The sequence below is a fragment of the Callospermophilus lateralis genome, chromosome 1, assembly GCF_048772815.1.
Source record: "Callospermophilus lateralis isolate mCalLat2 chromosome 1, mCalLat2.hap1, whole genome shotgun sequence".
NCBI lineage: Eukaryota > Metazoa > Chordata > Mammalia > Rodentia > Sciuridae > Callospermophilus > Callospermophilus lateralis.
This window is the reverse complement of record NC_135305.1, coordinates 114,041,218-114,060,930: the sequence shown is the minus strand read 5'-3', so window position 1 is coordinate 114,060,930 and position 19,713 is coordinate 114,041,218. Positions and strand designations below refer to the sequence as shown.

The following is a 19,713-nucleotide window of genomic DNA, read 5'->3' as shown; positions in this document are numbered from 1 at the left end:
TGAACCTTTACGACATCATACCAAGTGACATAAGCCTGACTCAAAAGGACAAATACTGCCCGGCACGGTGGGGTGGTGCACACTTGTCATCCCAGCGGCTCGGGAGGCTGAGGCAGGAGGACCACAAGTTCAAAGCCAGCCTTAGCCACAGCGAGGCGCTAAGCAGCTCAGTGAGGCCCTGTCTCTAAATAAAACACAAAATAGGGCTGGGGGTGGGGCTCAGTGGTCGAGGGCCCCTGAGTTCAATACTGCCCCCCCCCAAAAGGGCAGATTTCAAATACTGTATGCAGCCACTTTTGGGTGCCTAGAGTTGTCAAGCTCACAGACACAGAGGCAGAGGGGTGCTGGGGCTGGGGAGGAGGGGACTGTCATGGGAACAGGGTTTTGTTTTCCTGAGGTAAACACAGAGTCCTGGAGGTGGACGCTGGTGAAGGCTGCGTGAGGACGTGAGTGTCCGCGACGTCCCTGGCGGAGGCCAAGGAGAGGATCACCATGTGCGCATCTCACCACAAGTTAACCACAGAAGGCGGGGCGGGCACAGGTCAACCCCAGTGCCACCACGTGCCAGCCAGGTAGCCTCCAGGTGGCCTTGCTTCTCTGAACCCTGTGACAGGGCCTGGGTGAGCTCTGGTGCGCCAGGGGCGGTGGGTGTTCAGCATGTTACTGCTGTGACCTGGTGGTGGCCGATGGCTCCCCTCTGGGCTCTGCAGTCTGGGGGACCCACAGGAAGAGGCTGAGGGCGCGGGGTCTTTGGCCTGTGGGTCTGGGTGGTGCACTGGGGAGGCTGGGCGACTGGGCCCAGGGAAGACAGGGGAGATGCCCCGCCCTCAACTGGCCGAGGGGCTGCAGGCCGAGACCCTGCCCTGAGTGGGACTCACCTGGATCCCACGGGAACCTGGAGGGGTGGCCCTTCCTCAAGGGACCAGAGATGGAGGGCCTCCAGCCGGCCTTCTCGGCCCTGCCTCCACTGTCCACTGGGGTCCCTTTTACAAAGGCAGGGTCCCCTGACACACATGGAGGTGCTGATCACGACAACGCCGTCACTACCTTCACAGTGACCCTGACCCCTGGGCGCCCCCTGCGGCAGCCCAGCGGATCCCGAGGGCCAGAGCTGGTTCCGAGTCCCTCCCGCTGTGGGTCTCCGGTGCCGCCAGAGTCGCGCAGGCAGAGCGGCAAAGCCAGGACCCACGAACCTTCCCAAGGCAGGCGCCTCCTCGCTCTGCTGCGTATTGAGCACCTACTACACCCCGGCACCAAGGGGCCCGGCGCAGGCATCTCCTCTCCGCGACGCGGCCGGGAAGCGAGATCGACCCCTGAGCAGCTGTGGCCAGCCCACACCAGAGGGCCTGTGGGCAGGCTCCTGGGGACGGCCACACCTCCAGCCTTCACACGTGTGGCCGTGACAACCACCGGGAGCACTTCTCCTATAAGCTCTGGGCGCCAGCATGCCGGGGTCAGGCCACCAGCCATTCTATCCCCCACCAGGGAGCTGGGCCCTGACATGGCCTACGTCCCACCACGGGCCACTGGGCGCTCCCTGTCCCCCACGGGCAGGGCACCCAGGCCCGGCAGGCTGCTGGGGTGTTGAAGCTCCACCCCGGCGGCTCAGGTCTCCTGCGAGGGTCACGCAGGCCTCCGACTACAGGGTCCCAGGCAGCGGGGAGCAGCCAGGGGCGGGAACTGGAAAGGAACCCAGAGGCCAGGCCGGGTGCGGACACCTGCCCTGCCCAGCGCCCTGGCTGTGACCCTGAGCACAGCGGACATCTGCTCCAGAGCTTCCCTCCCAGAAGAGAATTTCCAAACCAAAGGCCAAGCCTCCAGGTGGCTTGCGGGGACCTGTGGCCTGCCCCCGGGGCATCTGCTGGCCACAGGCAGGGACAGCCCAAGGGGAGCATCCTCCCCAGGATCCCGCAGCAGCAGGGACCAGTCCTGGCTCAGGGCAGGGTGGGGGAGGACGGGCTGTCCCAGGCCCAGAGAGGGAGATGCACACACCCTCAGGCCCAGCACTTCCCACGGGGCCCACAGGAGCCCAGGCTGAGGGGAGGGAGGGGGAGGGGAGGGAGGCCCAGGCCCACCCTGGGCCAAGAAGCCACAGCTGGGTTCCCTGCTGGTGGGTCAGCAGCAGCACTGCCAAGGGCTAAGGGAGGCCAGGAAGCAAAACGCAAGGAGCAAAGCGCTGGTGGCTGCACCGCCTCATCTTTGCTGTGTTCCCTGGGCAGAGTCACCACCCTCTCTGAGGCTCAGTTTTCTTGCCTGGAAAAAGGGATCAATATTGCAACCTGGTGGCTGAGCCCTCTGAAATGATAGTGCTCTCCTATCACTGAGCTGCAAAACTGCAAATTCTGAGGTCTCAGTCCAATCTGGGGATGGTCGCAGGTCTGGGAGAGCCCTGGGCAATGTCAATGCCAAAGCCGATGGCAAAGTGATGGCTTTGAAAAAGTAGCAGCAGATCCCAGGAGGCACTTGCACGTGTCCTCGGGAGGCACAAAAATCTGCCCTGCTCACTTGTGGGGCAGAGATGTGAACCACATCCCCCAAAGTCACCACCACACCCAGAACAGCCCGTCTGTGGGTGGCCCATGAGTCTGCAGGATAAGGGACGGGAGTGCCCAGTGTGGGTGGGTACCATGGCAAAGCCCGCACAAGTACGCTTTATGGGATGAATTCACGTGCACATCAGGCAAAGTACAACCAGCACATTGAACGTACTTGACAGTGTTTTCATATACGTTTTTAAAAATGAATCAAGGGGCCGCGGCGCAGCTCCGTGGTAAGGTGCTTGCCCACTATGTGCGAGATCCTGGGTTTGAGCCCCAGCCCTGGGAATAAGTCAATAAATAAACAGAATAAAAATGAATCAAAATGTGGTATATCTACACAGGGGAGTAGAACGCAGGTATAAGAAAGGAAAGAAACACCAACTTCTACAACACACATGAGCCCTGAGGACAATCTGCTAAGTGGAAGATGATGTCGGTCACAAAAGGCCTTTAGGTGACCCGACAGACAGACAAGTCTACACAGATGGAAACCCGATTCGTGGTTGCCTAAGGCTGGAGAAGTGGGGGAAAAGTGAGCAGTGACAGATGACAAGCATGGATTTCTTTCTGTGGTCACAGAGTGTTCTATCATCCCAGCGGCTTGGGAGGCTGAGGCAGGAGGACCGCAAGTTCAAAGCCAGCCTCAACATCTTAGTGAGGCCCTAAGCAGCTCAGTGAGACCCTGTCTCTAAATAAAATGCAAAACAGGGCTGGGGGTGGGGCTCCGTGGTTGAGTGCCCCTGAGTTCAATCCCAAAAATAAAAATAAAAAAATAATAAATGTTTTAAATTTGACCGTGGCGGGGGCTGGGGCTGGGGCTGAGTGGCGGCGCGCTCGCCTAGCACACACGAGGCCCTGGGTTCGATCCTCAGCACCACAGAAACGTACAATACTGTGTGCATCTAAAACTAAAAAATACATATTACAGAAAATTGATCGTGGCAATAGTCGCACCTGCCCATGGATGGGATAAAAGCCACTGAACTGTATATTTTAAAGGGCTGGATTGGGGGCATGGAGTCTCTCTCTCAATAAAGCTGTTACTTAAGAAGAGACGATTTCAAGACAGACATTCACTGAAAAGCAGTCCAAGTACAAAAATATGAAAAAGAGAAATTTCAAAGCGACACAAGAATGACTGAGGTCTGGTAGCGCTGGAGTCATGCCTTAGCTCTTGGTGGGTTCAGACCCCAGCCCCCACCTCCCGGCTGAATGACTGTCTTCCAGTGGCATCCCCTCTCTGAACCTCAGTCTCTTCATCTAGAAAGTGGAACACGAACAGCGGCTACCTTGTGGAATCACCGTGAGAACTGAGATAGCGCAGTGGCCGACACGTGCAAAGGGGGTCCATAAAGGGACACTGCTGCTGTCACTGTCACCGCTTGGCAAGCAGGCTTGTGGAGGGATGGGAACGGCCTGGGGTCCCGAGGCTGAGCCATGAAAGCGGGAAAACCTGAACTCGGCTCTTCAGTGCACAGGTGCTGCTTCCCCTCCCCGCCCGCCCCCACTCCATCCCCGGCCACCAGGAGTCCAGCTCACACAGCCACACAAGGGACAATCAGCCTGGTACTGGGGGCCCAGCTGGTGACAGGGCCTCCTTGGGCCGGCCAAGCCCCCTCATACCAACTAGGGAAGGGCAGAGGGCAGTGGGCAGAGGGCGATGGCAGAGGGTGGGCTGAGGGGCGGCAGGAGGCTCCAGAGCACAGGCTGCCTCTGCTCATGACCAGGCCATCACTATTGGCCACCATCCCCACGGTCACCCAGGTTTTCTCTGGAACTCACTGGCCATCCATTCAGGAAACACTGAGCACACCTACTGTGTGCCAGGCACTGAAAGGGAACAGGCTGTGAGCAGAAGTCCCTGCCCTCTGGGACTTAGCGTGGCACAGGGGGACAGGCATGACGGAAAGACAGACTCCGCCATGACTGCAGGCTGGGGTCTGGGCTGGGGACAGCAGGGGCAGGGGGCTGGCTGTCCTCAACCCTGTGTCCCCCTCCTGCCCCCTGCAGGGCCTTTCTGTGCTCAGCAGCCCGTCTTTCTGAAACCTCCCCTGGGCCGTGAAGGACGACTGTGCGGACCAGAGAGGCCCAGGCCGGCCTCCCACCCTCCCACCTGGCTCCCCGTGCACCTGGGTTCCTCCAGCTCGCCTGCGGGCTCCTGCCTCAGGGCCTTTGCACCTGCCCAGAACGCTTTCCCTTGGGCCCTTTAGCCAGCTCCTTCAAGTCCTTGAGGTCTCAGCACAAAGGTCACTTCTCCAAGAGCCCTTCCCTAACTCCCCCCCCCCCATCTAAAACACACCACCTTTCCTGGCGCCTTCTTTGATCTTGGCCATTGACTTAATCACTACCTGCAGCTCCTCGTGATCAGCTTCTCTGCACTCAGGGCCAGGTCCACAAAGCACTGAACCACGGGGCTGCGTCCTCAGTGCCTGGCACAGAGTAGGTGCTCAGCTAACAGCGTCATGGGCTGGATGGGTGGCAGGGGGCTGGGTGGACAGGAAGGTAAGTGGGCGTGTGCTCGGGCAGAGGGATGGGGATGGACAGACGGAAGGAAAGGTAAGCTGACGGGCAGGGGAGAGTGGAAGGATGAACAGGGGTGGGAAGAAAGGACAGGTGGGTGGATGGACAGATGGACCGACGGACGGATGGGTGATGGAAGACCTGCACCAGGCGGGTGAAGGATGCACAGCGGCAGCAGGGACAGGTGGACAGAGGCAGATGTCCGTGAACAAGTGACAGATCCTTCCTGGGGTCCTGACCGTGGCTCGTGGGCTGAGTCCCCGGGTGCCGTCTCTCAAGAGGGCTGTTGCTGAGTGGCTCAAGGGAGACCAGGCGTGGGGGTCCTGAGCCAGTGCTGACGTCCCTCATGAGCCTGTCCCCACTGCCTGGTGACACGGGGATGGTTCTCATTTTCACTTGGCCAGACAGAGGTCAAGGTGGTGAGCGCTGGGCCTGGCCAGTCCTCCCTGTCGCCAGCCCTGCCCCTCCCCAGGCTCACCCAGGACCAGACACCCCTGGGCAGCCCTGGAGAAGCTCTGGGTGCCACTGTCCACGGCGGCTGCGCCCCTGTCCCAGCCAAGCTGCTTCCTCCAGGACCCCCACAGAGTTATGGGGGCGCATTCAGAAGCATCCCCCTGTCCCCCCGAGTCAGAGACCCCGAGACCTGTGTGGGCACAACCCTGACCTGGAGGGCCCTGGGGCGCCCCCCAAGACTGGTGCCATCCTTGGAGCCACTCAAACAGACCAACAGGGCCCCAGGGACCTCGGAGGGAGGGGCCGCTGGGTGTGGCCTTGGAGCATCACAGATGAGGAAACCAAGCCAGCCGCCCAGGGCCACCTCCAGATCACACCCCGCACAACCGTGGCCTGCGTGACCACTGCCCACCGGCCGAGCGTCACACTTAAATGTGCCAGCAGGACTAGACAGAGTCCCAAGCTCCGTGGACAGCAGACGGTGAATTAATGATGGCGCCCGGATCCACGAGGAGGACCCGGGGGCGGAGCTCACAGGCACCCAGCACAGGGCCCTCCACCGGGCAAGGGCTGCTGTCCCCAGGGCGCCCAAGGCTGGCGGAGAGGCCCAGCCAGATGTCTGCTCCCGGCAGGGCCCAGAACACCATGTGGCCCAGAGACTCGACTGGCCAGTGGAGGCCAGCAGAGGCCAGCGGAGGAGACTGGGCGTGAATCCTGGGAAGCCAGTTGCCCAGGCCCATAGGGTCCCAGTGCCAGGCCTTCCCGGAGGGGCACTGACCCTCCCCGCCATGTCCCCGAGCCCATCCAGCCTGGGGAGGAGGCAGAGGGCCCTGGAACAGCCCAGGAACCCGAACCTGGACAACAGCCAGGCCCGGGCAGGGACAGGAAGCACCCCTGGGCGACAGGGATCAGGACGGACTGCTCTGAGGCACCCAGTGTGCCTGGTCCCCGGTCTGCACAGCCCTGGCCCCGGGGAGATGAAGGAAGCACCACTGTGTACACCCAGGAGGTGGCCTGGGGCTGCACCCCCATCCGAACACATCTGGGTCCCAAACAGCTACAGACCTCGGCACTCTAGAGGGGGCTTGTCCCCACAAACAAGAGAGAGCCCAAATACGTAGGAACGGCGGAGGGCGGGAACTGAGCATTTGCCGTGAGCTCTCCAAACCCTCCAAGGCAACGACTCCTGAGTCCTCAGAGCAACCTCAGAACTCCAAGTGGTGTCCTCAGAATACCAACATGCACAGACATGCCCCGTAAACGGGAGAAACTCAGGCTCAGAGAGGGCAAGGGTCCTGTCTAAGGTCACACAGCGTGGAGGTCACAGGCCAGGATTGGCATCCCAGCCATCTGAGAAGCAAACCCACATTCTGTGCACCAAGACACAGAGCTGACACCTCCTGATCGATGGACAGGTACGCATGCACGGCGTGCGGGGTGAGTGTGAAAATCCCAGCCCCACACGCTGGCACGGTGATCTTTAGAATGTGGGTGCTCTCCTTTGTGTGGGGGGCGTCTGTGTTTGTGCAGGTTCAGCGATGAAGGGGCGCCGCTGTGCAGTCAGGATAAAGGGACACAAAAGGACCTGAGAGTCATCCGCCTGATCTCAGCCACACCCGCCAGGTGGAGGTGAGGGCAGGGAGAACCACCAAGGGTCAAGGTCAAGTGGAGGACAGAGGTGGGGACCCCACAGCACCCCAGAGACTCCGCTGCACGGTGGGGCTTTTCCTGATGGACGGCTCGTGCCCCCCACACCCAGCGCTTCCCCACAGGCTGGAGGGCAGACCCCAGCACCCCATCCCTGGTGAGGGCCCCAGGCCAGGCTCCCCAAGCTGGGGAGAGGACAGGCCACACGGCCCTGACTCGCGCTGTCTCTTGGGACAGTCCTCCTCCTCCGAGGCCCAGCAGGAGCTGGGCGGTGCGCTGACCCAGGGCAGTGGGGCAGACAGGGGCAGCCGCTGGGCCCCGAAGACTCCTGCAGCTTCTCACCGCCTCCCTCCACCCCCACCCACCCCCTCCAGTGGAAGGACAGAGGGAAGAAGGAAGGACCCAGGGGCCGTGTCCCCCCAGGGAAGCGGCCTGGAGCTCAGGGGGCAGCGACTGGCCTCTGGAGAGAAGGGCTGCCCCTGCCCACTGTCCTCTCCCCTGAGCGCATCAGGAAGGACACTGCTCTCTGCCTCCTTGTCTCCCTCCTCTGTGCCCAGGCCCAGTACACAGCAGGTGCTCAATAAACACAAAGACGACCATAATAAGTATCCCAAGGGGAGAGGAAACCGGGTCCTGGAACTCCCATGGCAGATGGGGGATGGGGACAGGACTTCGTGGGAGACAGGCTCAGAGGGGCCTCCTCTGACCCCAGCTGAGGACAGAGAGGACAGCTGTGCCTCTCTGGGCCGTTGGGATCTGAGGAGAAGGCACACAGCAGGCACTGGCAAGGGTGAGGGTGGCCCCGGGGCAGACGGGCTTTCTAGGCCCTGCCTTGCAGAGGGCTGGTCTGGACTCCGCCAGAAGGTGCAGCAGGAGGGGGAGGCGCTGCAGTCGGCTCACCTGGTTTCCTTTACACCAGTAAAAACAAAAGGCCCAGAGAGGGGAACGGGCTTACTCAAAGACACACAGCAGAGAAGCCAGGCCTAGAACGCAGGAGGCCTGACTTGTGGCCCAGAGCTTCCCGCCCTCTCCACCCGCTCCCAGGACCAGGACCCCTCTCGTGCCCTGCACAGCCCTGGCACAAGGGGGGAACAGGACAGGAGGGCTGGGCCTGCCTGCGGTGAGGCACAGACTGGGCAGCTGCCCAGGCCCAAGGGCCCTCGGGGCTCCCCGCCCGCGTCACTCCCGGCCCTGCCCAGTGCCCAGGGCAGCGCCTGCCAGGGCCCGGCTTCGTGTCAGGGCAGGACGAGGCCCAAGTTCACAGGGACCCGGGTGTGCCTGCCGCGCCTCCCTTGTGCCCCAGGCCCCTCACTACAGCGCGGTCCCCAGAAGCACCTCAGTCACGGAGGAAGCAGAACAGGAACCTGCACAGGCATGCCCCGCCCCCGGGCCGCAGCCCCGCCCCCCGGGCCACAGCCCCGCCCCCGGGCCGCAGCCCCGCCCCCCGGGCCGCAGCCCCGCCCCCCGGGCCCACAGCCCCGCCCCCGGGCCCACAGCCCCGCCCCCCGGGCCTCGGAACGCAGCTGCCCTTCCACCAGGCGGCGGGCACCAGAGAGGGCTGCGGTCCTGGCCGCTGCGAGCCGGTGGGTACTGCTGGTCAGGGCGGCGGGCCGCTCTGGGCCTCGGTTTCCTCCTCTGTCAGACGGGAAGGATGCCGGCACCCATCCTGACAGGCAGTCACCAGGACTGGTCACCGGGCCAGATGCACATGGGGGGACCGGGAGCGGAAGCAGCCGATCGACGTTGATTATTGATTTTTATTATTGCCACCGTTAATATTTCTGCTTCGACTACGAACGAAGATTCATGGCGTGGCTCCGACCTTAGGACTGACATTGTTTTTAAAACCCTGAACAGATCTTTCTATGGGGGAGGCGCCTGTTTTTGAAGTGCCTACTATGTGCAAAAGACTTTTTATATAGTTATCTCATCTAACCCTGCGATGACTCTGCAGGGAAAATCTTAGCTTTTTCTTTCTGTGGATGAACTGAAGCTCAGAGAGGTGAAGTCACTTGCCCAAAGCTACACAGCACTGACGTGTGGAGACAGGATCTAACACTAGGATCTTCCCCTTCTGCCTGGGACGGAGCCATGGAGAGACTTGGGACATGGGGGCTGGAGTCAGGCTGCCCAGATCCACGTCTCCCTTCCCGGTGGCCCTGGATAAGCGACTCCCTCTGTAAAATGGGGTTATAAGGATCAAATGAAGCAACGCAAGGCACACGGTGGCCGACAGCTTGGGCGGGGTGACTTCTCGCTCACACAAGTTCTCCTTCACTACACATGACGTTGTCCTTCTCAAAAGCGGGCTCTCGGGCTGGAGCCGGGGCTCAGTGGTGGAGACTTGCGGGCACGTGTGAGGCCCTGGGTTTGAGTCTCAGCACCACATACAAATAAATAAATAAAATAAAGGTGTGTGTCCAGCCGCAACTAAAACTTAAAAAAAACCAAAAATAAAAAGCTGGGTCTCTGCATGGAGGGGAGAGGCAGCCTCGGTCACCCCCCAGACTTGTGAAAGCAGGGGCCAGCCCAGAAGCCACCTGCACCTGCAGGTCAAAGGTCGCCCTCTCTGACCTGGAGGGCGCAGTGGCCCCCAGAGACTCACTTCACAGACAGGACACATTCAGAGAGGTGATGCGGCTGCCCAGGGTCACACAGGAGGCCCAGGCCTGACTGCCCCAGACTCTGGGCCCCCCCACCCCCAGCTTCTGCTCAGAAAGGCATCCCAGGCCCCGGGCACATTCCCACGGCCTCGGCCAGCACAGGACTTGGCCTGTGACAGAGATGATGAGTGCTGACAACAGGAACGTGAAGGCATGGGTGACCTCTGACCCCGGCAACACCCTGGGGCCCCGAGGCCTGTGGGTCCTGGGTGGGGGCTACCTTGGATCAGCAGGCCCCTCTGGGGGCACAGTCTTGAGGACTCGGAGCAGGCAGCCCTGACCCTGCTCCCAGGAGAGCAGCGGGGGACACAGGCCCCACTCCTCCTCCCGGCCCCGGGGCTCCCAGGACAGGAGGTGACCCCCAGCCCCTCCCTGCACTAGTCATACTGACAACAGTGACGTAACAGCCACAGGCACGGGACTGGGCTCCTGAAGGGCACTGTCAACACAGCTCATGTTCTCAACCCAGCACACAGGCCGATTCGCTCTCCCATTTAGCCCAGAGTGGTTCACTAACCTACCCAAAGCCACACAGCCAGCGAGTGAGGGAGCTGGGATCTGGCTCCCCCACGCCAGGCAGGACGCCTGGGCCCCACACCGTCCTCACAGCCACCACGCACTTATCATCTCCTTAGTGCCCAGCCTGCCACCGTCCCTCCTGACCTCCAAGTGCCCCGTGTCCATTTCACAAAGTGCAACCCAGGCTGGGCTGGTCAAGGTCATGTGCCCCCAAAAGAGGTGGCGCTGGGACCCAAACACAGAGCCCTGGCTCCAGGTGCCACCCAGGTCCCGAACAAAAGTCAGCATGAAGACAGTCACCCCCAGTGCGTCCCCACCAGGCGGGTGAAGCCCCCGCCCACCCAGTACTGGGTCCAGGCTTCCCAGCCGCTCAGCAGAGGGACGCATGGCCCCACTTCCCAGAGGAGGAAACCGAGACTCGGTGGGGAATGACCTGTTCTGGGCCATCAGCTGGAACCAGGTCCTCTCCTCCACACAGACCACGAGCCACACTCTGAGCCTCTCCTGGCAGCCGCTCTCGTCCCCAAAGACCCCTCCCACTCCAGCAGCATCACGACCACGCAAGCTGCAGCACTCTCCAGGTGAGGAGGAGGCCGGGCTCCCTGCTGTGGGGCTTGGCCGTGGCAGTGGACTGCAGATCAAGGGCAGGAGCAACACCTACTCAGCTCTCTCTGAGGCATTCACAGCACTGCGGGCTCCTGCTGATAATCATGCCCCGGCTGGCTGTCACCCATCCCCCTGAGTGCATCAAAGAAGACCATCTAAATCCTGGAGTCCGGCATGCAGGCCACGGCCAGACCAGATCAGTCAAAAGACCTGCTGACTCAGGCTCATGAAACAAATGGCTGCTCTACGAAAGGCCACTGAGATCTGGGAGGTGCTTGTTACGCAGCAAGATCCTGAACACCTGACCAATACAACGACCACACGTTTCCAGAAGGACTCATGGGTACACGGCAAATGTCTTCCAAGACATAGTCTTCAGCAGGTCGGATAAAATCCCAAAGGCCACAAAACATTGTGCAAACTATGGGAATGATCAACTTCTCTGCCACCAGGCCACAGCCCAGCCCGTGCCACTGATAAGACAAAGCCAACCAGCTACCCCTCTCTGGGGGTAACCGAACAGTCTCTGTCTCCCTCAGCCTCAGCGTGAGTGTAAGAGGTAGGGGCTGCACAGGGAACCTTCCAGAATGTGTCTCCCAGTCTCCTGCAACAGACGGACAAGGAGGACCTGGTGGGGGTGTTATGACAGCACCATGCACCACGGCAAAAGGCACCCCTGTCCACCGAAGGCAGACCAGGTGACTAGGACACTATGCACACGGGAGTGTCCTTGGGCCCTTAGGAGGAGCAGGGTCGATGGACATGTCCCAGCACGGGGAGAGCCGAGCCTGCTCCACATCTCCGTCATCGCGGGTGTGGCCGCACAAGAGGCTGAGGCACTGATTCATCACCCGGCTGTTTACTGAGCACCTACTGCGTCGGGCGGTTCCAGGATCACAGCAGTGAGGACAGGCGGGCTCCTGCCCTCTAGAGCAGAAAGTCAGAGGGGAAACTGGCCATGATACCGACCCCTCTACCACCACCAGTAATAATAAGGATGATCGATAACAACCGCAATCTGCACGTGTGAGCGCACGCCGTCTCCAAGCTCTTGTCATGTGCGCCTCACTGCCACCCTCAGAAGCAGGTCCCATTATTATGCCATTTGTTGGGAAGGAAAGGGGCTCAGAGAGGTCAATTCAGCTTCTCAAGGTCCCACAGCAGCAGATAAGCAATAGGAACAAAATTCAAACTCATCCCTTTGATTCCAGTCGGGAGGTTAAAATATCATTGATAACTAGCAGAGTGTGACAAGGACTGGGAAGGGAATAAACAAGTGTACGTGAATCTTCAGGACAGTCAAGAGAAATGGCTAATTTTTCAAGAAGTAGAATCGGGAGTTTGAGACGCACTTTTCACCCAGTGGAGTATCACCGTGCCGTCTCTGACATGTTGGGTGTGTGGTCTGCAACGCGTTATTTCCAGAATACTATCTGCATTTTGAGGTGTGTTCATCCTTCCTAACTCAACGATAGGAGCAGCCAAAGATCATGCTTCGCAAACATGCTTCATATTCTTAATGGAGACAGGTTATAAAACATTTCAAAGGTCAGTAAATCGAGCAATTAACCAATGTCGCAGCAATAACCCCTTCCCAAAGTCAAGGCCATAATTCTTTGCATACTTATTCATTGTGCCGTAAACCATCTCTGACTGGAGGATTCCGGAAGACGGGCACCTTGTGCAGTCCTGGCTCGCCTAGTGCCTTGCCCACAGAAGATCCTCAATAGAATATCGTATTGATGGTGGGAAATATTACCTATGTACAAATCTGAGTCCCTGCCCCTCAATCCAAACAGAGGTCAGCTCACTTTTAAATGGTAGCCTTTGATGGTGGGAGTGGCCAGGAGCACCCACCCCTGTGCTGAGGGACAGAGTGGCGGGGGTGCTTGGCTTTGGGGCAGAGGGCTCGACTTCAAATCCTGACTCTTCCGCTTCCCAGTTGTGCAACCTTTTAAAGTTTTGGAATCTTAAACCACAGACTGGAAGATCCCAAAGCAGGCACTGCCTGGGTTTGTTGCAAAGAATTAAAAAGAAGAATGAAAGAATTCAGTCCAGGTCCCGGCTCAAAGCAGCTGTTCCAATGTGCTACGGGCTTTGCCTGCATTCTCTCTGATCCTCCCATTTCACAGAGGAAGAAACTGAGGCTCTGGGGGGGGGATTCATCTGGAATTATCCTCCTATAATCTGACGGGTGAGCGGGGGCAGGACTGTTCCCTTCTAGATGCGCATCTCCTATCCTTCCTGGGTATTCAAGGAAAGGCAGGGGTTGCCAATGGTCTTTTGGTCAGTCAACACACCCTGTTCTGGGCATGCCGACTATCCCCACTTCTCCAAGAGGCAGCCCAGACTCCTTCGCCATCCCTCCCTGCCCCCGCCTCCCACTCCTCTCCAAGACAGCTGCTCCTTCCCCCACACTCCAGATTGGGTGAGGCTGCCCGCCTGGAACACCTCCTGCTGCCGGCGATGACGTCATACCCCACCTCCTGGGCACAGCCAGGCCAGACTCTGTGCCTGGCACTTCCCAGGCGCCACCTGGCCAAACCCAGGGAATCCCCGTTTGATGGGGGGACCCTTTCAGCAGCCCATTTTACAGACAGGAAGCTGAGTATCCAAACAAGTACCACACCAAGGCCACAATCCACAGCCCAGAGCCGAAGCCTGGCCCCCGGGTGTCCCTGGCTGGCTCCCACCTTCCCTCCCGCCTCCTCCTGGAAGCCTCCCTGGGTGTACCCTGCAGCACATCCTCTGAAGCTGCTGCCCACTGGACCTCACCGACTCCAACCTTCGCCAAACGCAAGGTGGCGGCCAGGTCACATCCCTGCTCTGCTCCCTGCGGCTGGTCAACCTCAGGACACCCCAGCCCTGCATAGGGAGGTCCTGCAGACTAAGAGGTTTGACAGGATCCCAGCAGGACCACGGCTGAGCCAAGTGCACACGCTCACATGACCTAAGTGTGTCCCTGACGGCGTCCTTACACCCTCAGGAGGTGTCATCCCGAGTGGCTCTCTGGATATAACCCTGCCCCGCGTCCTGGCTGCCATCCACCTTCAACACCAGCGACCTGCTCCACGCAAGTTCGGCCCACCTGGGTTTTCCCAGCAGCCTCCTTACCGTCCCCTCGGGCTCCAGGACCGTCCCCTCCCTTCAGTCCCCACATCAGCCAGGGCAAGAGGGCCGGGAACCTGCCGGGCGCCTCACTGCCCAGGAATAAAGTCCAGATCACGGGCACCGTGGCCCGGCCCTGGCCACACCCGTGCTCCCTCCTCCCTCCAGGCCTCTGCTGTTGGGCTTTAGGACCCAGGACACCAGCCTCTTCCTGCTGGCAAGAGTCCAGGCGACCAGGCTGAGCTCCATCCTGCTCAGGTCCCCAGGCCCCTCCGCTGGCCCTCCGCATTCGGCTTTTCTAGATAAGGGACATTTTCTCCAAAGGCTTCCCCACCTGACGTGTCTGCAAGCCGCATCTGGGACACAGTGTCTTGACATATGAGTGAATGAGCCCCGGGGAATGAATGAGCCCACAGAGGAGATACCCCGAGGCTACTTCCCTGAGTTGGTCAGAGACACGGTCTGGTGATGCTGAGGGGACCCTGCTCAGGGGCAGACAGCTGGCCCCTCCACTCCGCCAAGGTCTGTACTGAATAAGGACCAGCCCTCGGCCCTCGAGGGGGGGGTTCCAGCTCAGGATCGGGGGTGAGGGCAGCATGCCCAACACCGGGAACCGGGCAAGTTCCTGCTCCCCAGCTAGAATGTCAGATCCCGGGCGGCCCTGGCCACACTCCACGTCTGCAGTGTCGGCATTTAGTCGGTGCTCGATCCCCAGGGCAGACAGACTGGGCCAGCTCACCTGCCCTGCCAAACCCTGTGCCCAGACACTGAGCACTGAAAGGCTGAACTTCTCTCCAGTAACTGGCCCCCTGTGGAGCATGCAAATCCTTTCAAAAGGATCCCCCCAAACCACCAAGATCTGGGCCCCCGCATCCGCACAATGACCTGGGGACAGTCCCTGGCAGCCAATGAAAGGAGCAAGACACCGGGGTCAGGAGTGAACACAGGTCTGTCCAGGATCCTTGAGGCATTAGCAACGGGAGCAGCCTGGGCCAAATGCCTGGTTACTCATTAGCCAACCCCAGAGCTTCTTTCTGCAAGGAAGGACGGGGGCCATTAACCCATCCGAAAGAAAGGCCAAGCTGAACATCTAAGTCTGCAGTGCAAAGAGACAAGGTGGGTTTCTGGGACCTTCCCTCACTCCGACAAGCAGGGGACGTCCAGGGGATGGAAAAGGACAGGAGGGGCGTGCGACTATTTATAGGAGCTTTTTCACCTATTGTGTCCATTCACCCCGATAGTGCCCGACAAAAGGGGAAAGGGTGACATCCCTACCCCCCATTTTGTCTCAGTGAAAACCGGAGCTCAAACAGGTTAAGTGCATTGCCCAAGGTCACCAACAGTCTCCAAAGAAAAAGCTTTTTCTTTGTGCAACAGGTACAGCCCTTCCCCTTCCAAAAGGTAATGGCTGCTCCTGGCTAGAGAAAGTTCAGTCCCGGCCTGCAGGAAGCCCTAAGCGCTGAGGTGTCCTGCGGAGGTCACAAGCCCGCTCCCGGACACGAGGGGCAGGGTTGAGGGCGCCGCGCCTCGATTCCGAGGCCAGTGCGTGCAGCGCTGGGAGGGTGTGGAAAGGTCAGGCTCCGGTGCGGGTCAATGGGCAGCTTCCCTTCCCAGGGTCCCCGCCCGTGTCCCCGGGCGCCGCCCGCCACCGGGGCGGGGACCACATGGGCCTGTCTGGAGCAGGGGGACTGAGCCTCCATCTCATTGGGTCCTCCTCTGCCCTGGGAAGACGAGCGGACGGAGCGCAGGCCCCGCAGGGAGGACGCCTGCCGAGCCCCCGGGGCCAGCGCGCTGCCCTCCGCCCACCCGCGCTGTCCCCAAGGCCTGCGCGCCCCGGCCCCCGCCCCGTCCGGCGCCCGGGCTGCCCAGGGTCCACCTCCGGGGCCTCCAACCCGCACGGAGGTCCAGCTCTTAGCAGCTGCATGCTGGGTACCCCGGATTTCCAGCGATCCCCCAGCTGCTGGCCACCAGATCTCTCGGAATTCACTCCCCAGGCTCAGACCCGCGTGGAGGGGGAGGGGTCCACTCTCGGTTGCCAATCACCCTCCGCGTCACTGCCTGGCTGGGGACCCAGGGGGACCCCAAGCCGCCGGCGCCCGATCCCTCCTGGGATCGACTCCCAAATGGCCAACCGGGTGGCGCGGGATCCATTGGTGGCCCGGTGCGGGATCTTCCCGCGGGATCCACTCCCAAGTCTCGGGAGACGGATTCCCCGGGTCCCAAGCCGGGCAGCCCCTCCCCGCGGCCCCGGAGCCCGGGGATCCACTGGGTCCCCGCCTCTTCCTCGGCCAACTTTGCCAACTTTTCCCCCCGGCCTCGGCCAGGCAGAAACTTGGCGGCCCTCGCCCGCAGCCGCCTCCGCAGCCAGCTAGCGGCTCGGGACTGGGGGCGGTTCGCCAGCGCCCACCCCCACGGCCGCCGCGCAACCTACCCTGGCGCCGCCGCCAGCCCGCGCCGCGCCGCCACCTGCCCGCGGCCGCCGCACCTGCCCGCGCCAGCCCCGCGCAGCCTAGCCTGCTGGGGGCGGGGCCTCGCGCGGGAAGCGCCCCGTCGCCATGGGAACCGGAGCCCGCGGCGCCTGCGCGGAGAGCACGGGCGGAGCGCGGCCGCCGGACCCTATCCACCCGAGGAACCTGTGCCTGGGACTGTTCGCCGGGTCGGAGGTCATCCCTCCCGCCCCTCAAACCGTGACCCCGCCGCGTCCCTAGAGCCATCCCCAGGCACGAGTCGGAAAGCCCGGCGACGGGCACCGACCGGCAGCCGGGTGCGTGCCCCGCAGCGCCCCAGGCCGCCGGGCAATTCAGAGGCTCTGGGCGAGGGCAGGTCACACAGCTCTGGACTGCGGACGCCGGCCAGGAGTCGCGAGGTCTGCACGGGGCGCTGGCGCCCCCTAGCGGGGGGCTTGGGGACTGCACCTATGTCCTCGGCGAGGCGCGCATCCTGCTGTGAGCCAAGCTACTGCCTTGTTGTTGCGGAAGGAAATGATGAGTGTAGGCTTGTGTATCAGTTGAGAAAATCGTAGGAAGTCGCCCCTGGGATGGGAGGTGCCTGTCCTGCGTCCTGTTAACGGAGATCCACTGTGTTGCACAGGCTGGCCAGGAATTCCTGGGCTCAATCAATCCTCCTGCCTCAGCCTCCGCAGTAGCTGGGACTGCAGGCGCGCGCCACTGTGCCCAGCCAGCGTGTCCTTATGAAGCACCCACCCTTTGCTGCGTGCTGGGGACATGGCACTGAATCAACTGGCAGCATCCTGGCTCTTAGAGCTTACAGATTTTTTTTTTTTTTTGCGGGGTGGGGGAGGGGTGAACAAGTATATTGAATTGCGTTTGTGACTCTGCTCCTAAGGAGAATTTCTGAGCATGGGTAACTGGAGGACCTGACATCATTTGTGCCTTTAAGTCAGCTAGACCTCGATATAGTTGAGAGAGAGAAGAACATCACACTGTGTGGCTTCTGGAGAACTGTAGGAACACTCTTGCTTCATCTTTAGCTCAGGTTGTTGGTGTGTACAAAGGGCAGTTCACGCGATTGCGTTGTTGGGACCACCACCCATCTATCCCCTTATACTGAGGAACTATCTAGGGCCCCCCAAGAGACTTGTCGCAACGACAGAACCCAGAAATGATGAGAAAGAGGACCTTTGACGTCTTATATCTAGGATATTCTCCTTGATCATGATGTCATGAACACAGTCACCAACAGGACCCATCACAGTGGTTTTTATATAGGACTACCAGTATCTCTTTAAGACAGGAAACAGAGGATGATTAGAATGAAATCTCAAAATCCATCTTCTTTATTGTGAAACAAAATCTCTCTAAGTTGCTTTGGACCTTGCTATATTCTGAGGCTGGTCTCAAACTTTCCATCCTTCTGCCTCAGCCTCCAGAATTGCTGGGAGCCTCCTGGAAGGGACGTATGTTTACTCCTGATTCTTATTGCTTTGTACAGATTAGGCACATAGCAGGTAGCTCTGAATGGATGTAAAACCACAAGTGAGCAACACTTGCTAAGGTACCATCTGCGGCCTCTCTGATAACCTTATAGGAAATTTCCATTTCTCCAGATAGGACCAGAATGCATGGGCTGGAGGTTGTGCCAAATGGATGTTCTGTTTCTCAGTCCTTCCACTTGCCATCTCCTCTCCATCCCAGAATGTAAGCAGAAGAGGGGACAAGATAGTCTTCCTCCTGAGACCTCTAACCCAGATGTCTCCCCACTGGTGACCTCCCTGTCCCCCATTCTGACATGCCAGCTCTTCTCCCACCATCAAGGTTTAAGGGATTCCCAGAAGCACCTAACTACAACTCCCAGAATCCTTCTGGATACACAGGGGGTGGGACTTCCTGGTCCAGCCCCTCCTTACTTCCCCCTGCACTCCAGTACCCTCCCTCTCAGTTCTGACTCCCAAGAGGTGTCAGGTTCTGGTTGTTTCCAGAATCAAACTCTGACCCCTCAGGGTAGCCCGGACTTTCCTCTTCCTGAGGACAAAGGACAGTGCCAACCAGGGTCTGTCCTGGGACCCCTTCTCGGCCATCTTCTGCCTCCTCCTTCAGGAAGTGTGTCCTGATTCGGCTGCCAGTGCTCAGGCTCTCTGGTGGCTGTGTCCCCTAGAGCTTCCTCCAGTGATGGAGCGGCCTGTGTCTGCGCTGTCCACTGTTAGCCCCTGGTAACCACTGGTGACCACTGAAAAGGTGGCCTGCGAGATGGGGGCTGGATTTTAAATTTTATTTTGTGTTTAATTCATTTGAATGTGAACCGCCCCCCCCCGCCTGCCCCCCACCGGGTCCGCTGCTTGGAACCCTCTGGCTGGGAGCCCACCCACCGCTTGGCCAAGGTCCCGGCCACGCATCCCTGTGGGTGGCACATTGATTCATTTTGTTTTTCTTGTCATTCACGCTTCTCGAGGGTGAGAGCCAGTGTATTCTTCGGGATTTTCTCTCAACCCAGACCTTTGCTCCTGCCGTGTCCCCTGCCAGGAAGACTTCGCCCTCTGCCTGCCTGTCATCTGGTTAATGACTCCACGTCCCTCCGATCTTGGCTGTGACTTCAGTTCCTCCCAGAGCCATCCCGGACTCCTGAGGCGGGTTAGATGCCAAAGCCTCTGAATCTTGTATGACTCCCCCACCTCCACGAACGCCCGGATGGCACTGGGGTATAATTACCAGTTAGGAGGACACGGAGGGCAGAGACCAGCAGGATGACCGAAACGGAGCTGACCCTTGATAGATATTCATGGAACTCAGTGTCGGATGTGTGTTTTCATATGATGGGATCCCATGGCTGGTGGACAGTAATGATATTAATATATACTGTCATTGATTCAGTCAAATGCTTTGCCTGTGCTGTCTCATTAGATGTCACAACGATTCCGTGAGAGATGATAACTGTCAGTAATAACTGTCTCCTTTTCACAGATGAGGGATCTGAAGCTCAGAGAGGTTAGGTACATTGCCCAGAGTCACACAGCTAGTATCTCAAGTCTGGCTTCCCTGGAAAACAGAGCCTGGGGAAAATCTCAGTGCTAATGCTTGATTGGGGAGGTGAACCCGGTCCAGCAAGGGAGAAGGAAAGGAGACCTGGAGGCGGGGAAGGAGGGAGAGCAAATCTAAGACATGCCAAAGGGGGCTGGCCTCAGAATCCCAAGGAACCATCCA

At 59.8% G+C, this 19,713-nt stretch overlaps 1 protein-coding gene across 6 annotated transcripts in view; it reads right to left on the bottom strand.

Annotated features, from left to right (window-relative positions):
• Kiaa1671 (KIAA1671 ortholog) overlaps positions 1-16,542 on the bottom strand; it is a 149,579-nt gene extending 133,037 nt beyond the window's left edge. For 5 of the 6 annotated variants that reach the window (XR_013155305.1, XM_077108637.1, XM_077108640.1 and 2 more), the window contains exon 1: positions 16,488-16,542. The gene's annotated coding sequence lies outside the window, so the exon portion shown is untranslated. The remainder of the gene's footprint in view (positions 1-16,487) is intronic. The other variant, XM_077108638.1, reaches the window with a different exon arrangement.
• Positions 16,543-19,713: the final 3,171 nt, after the last annotated feature.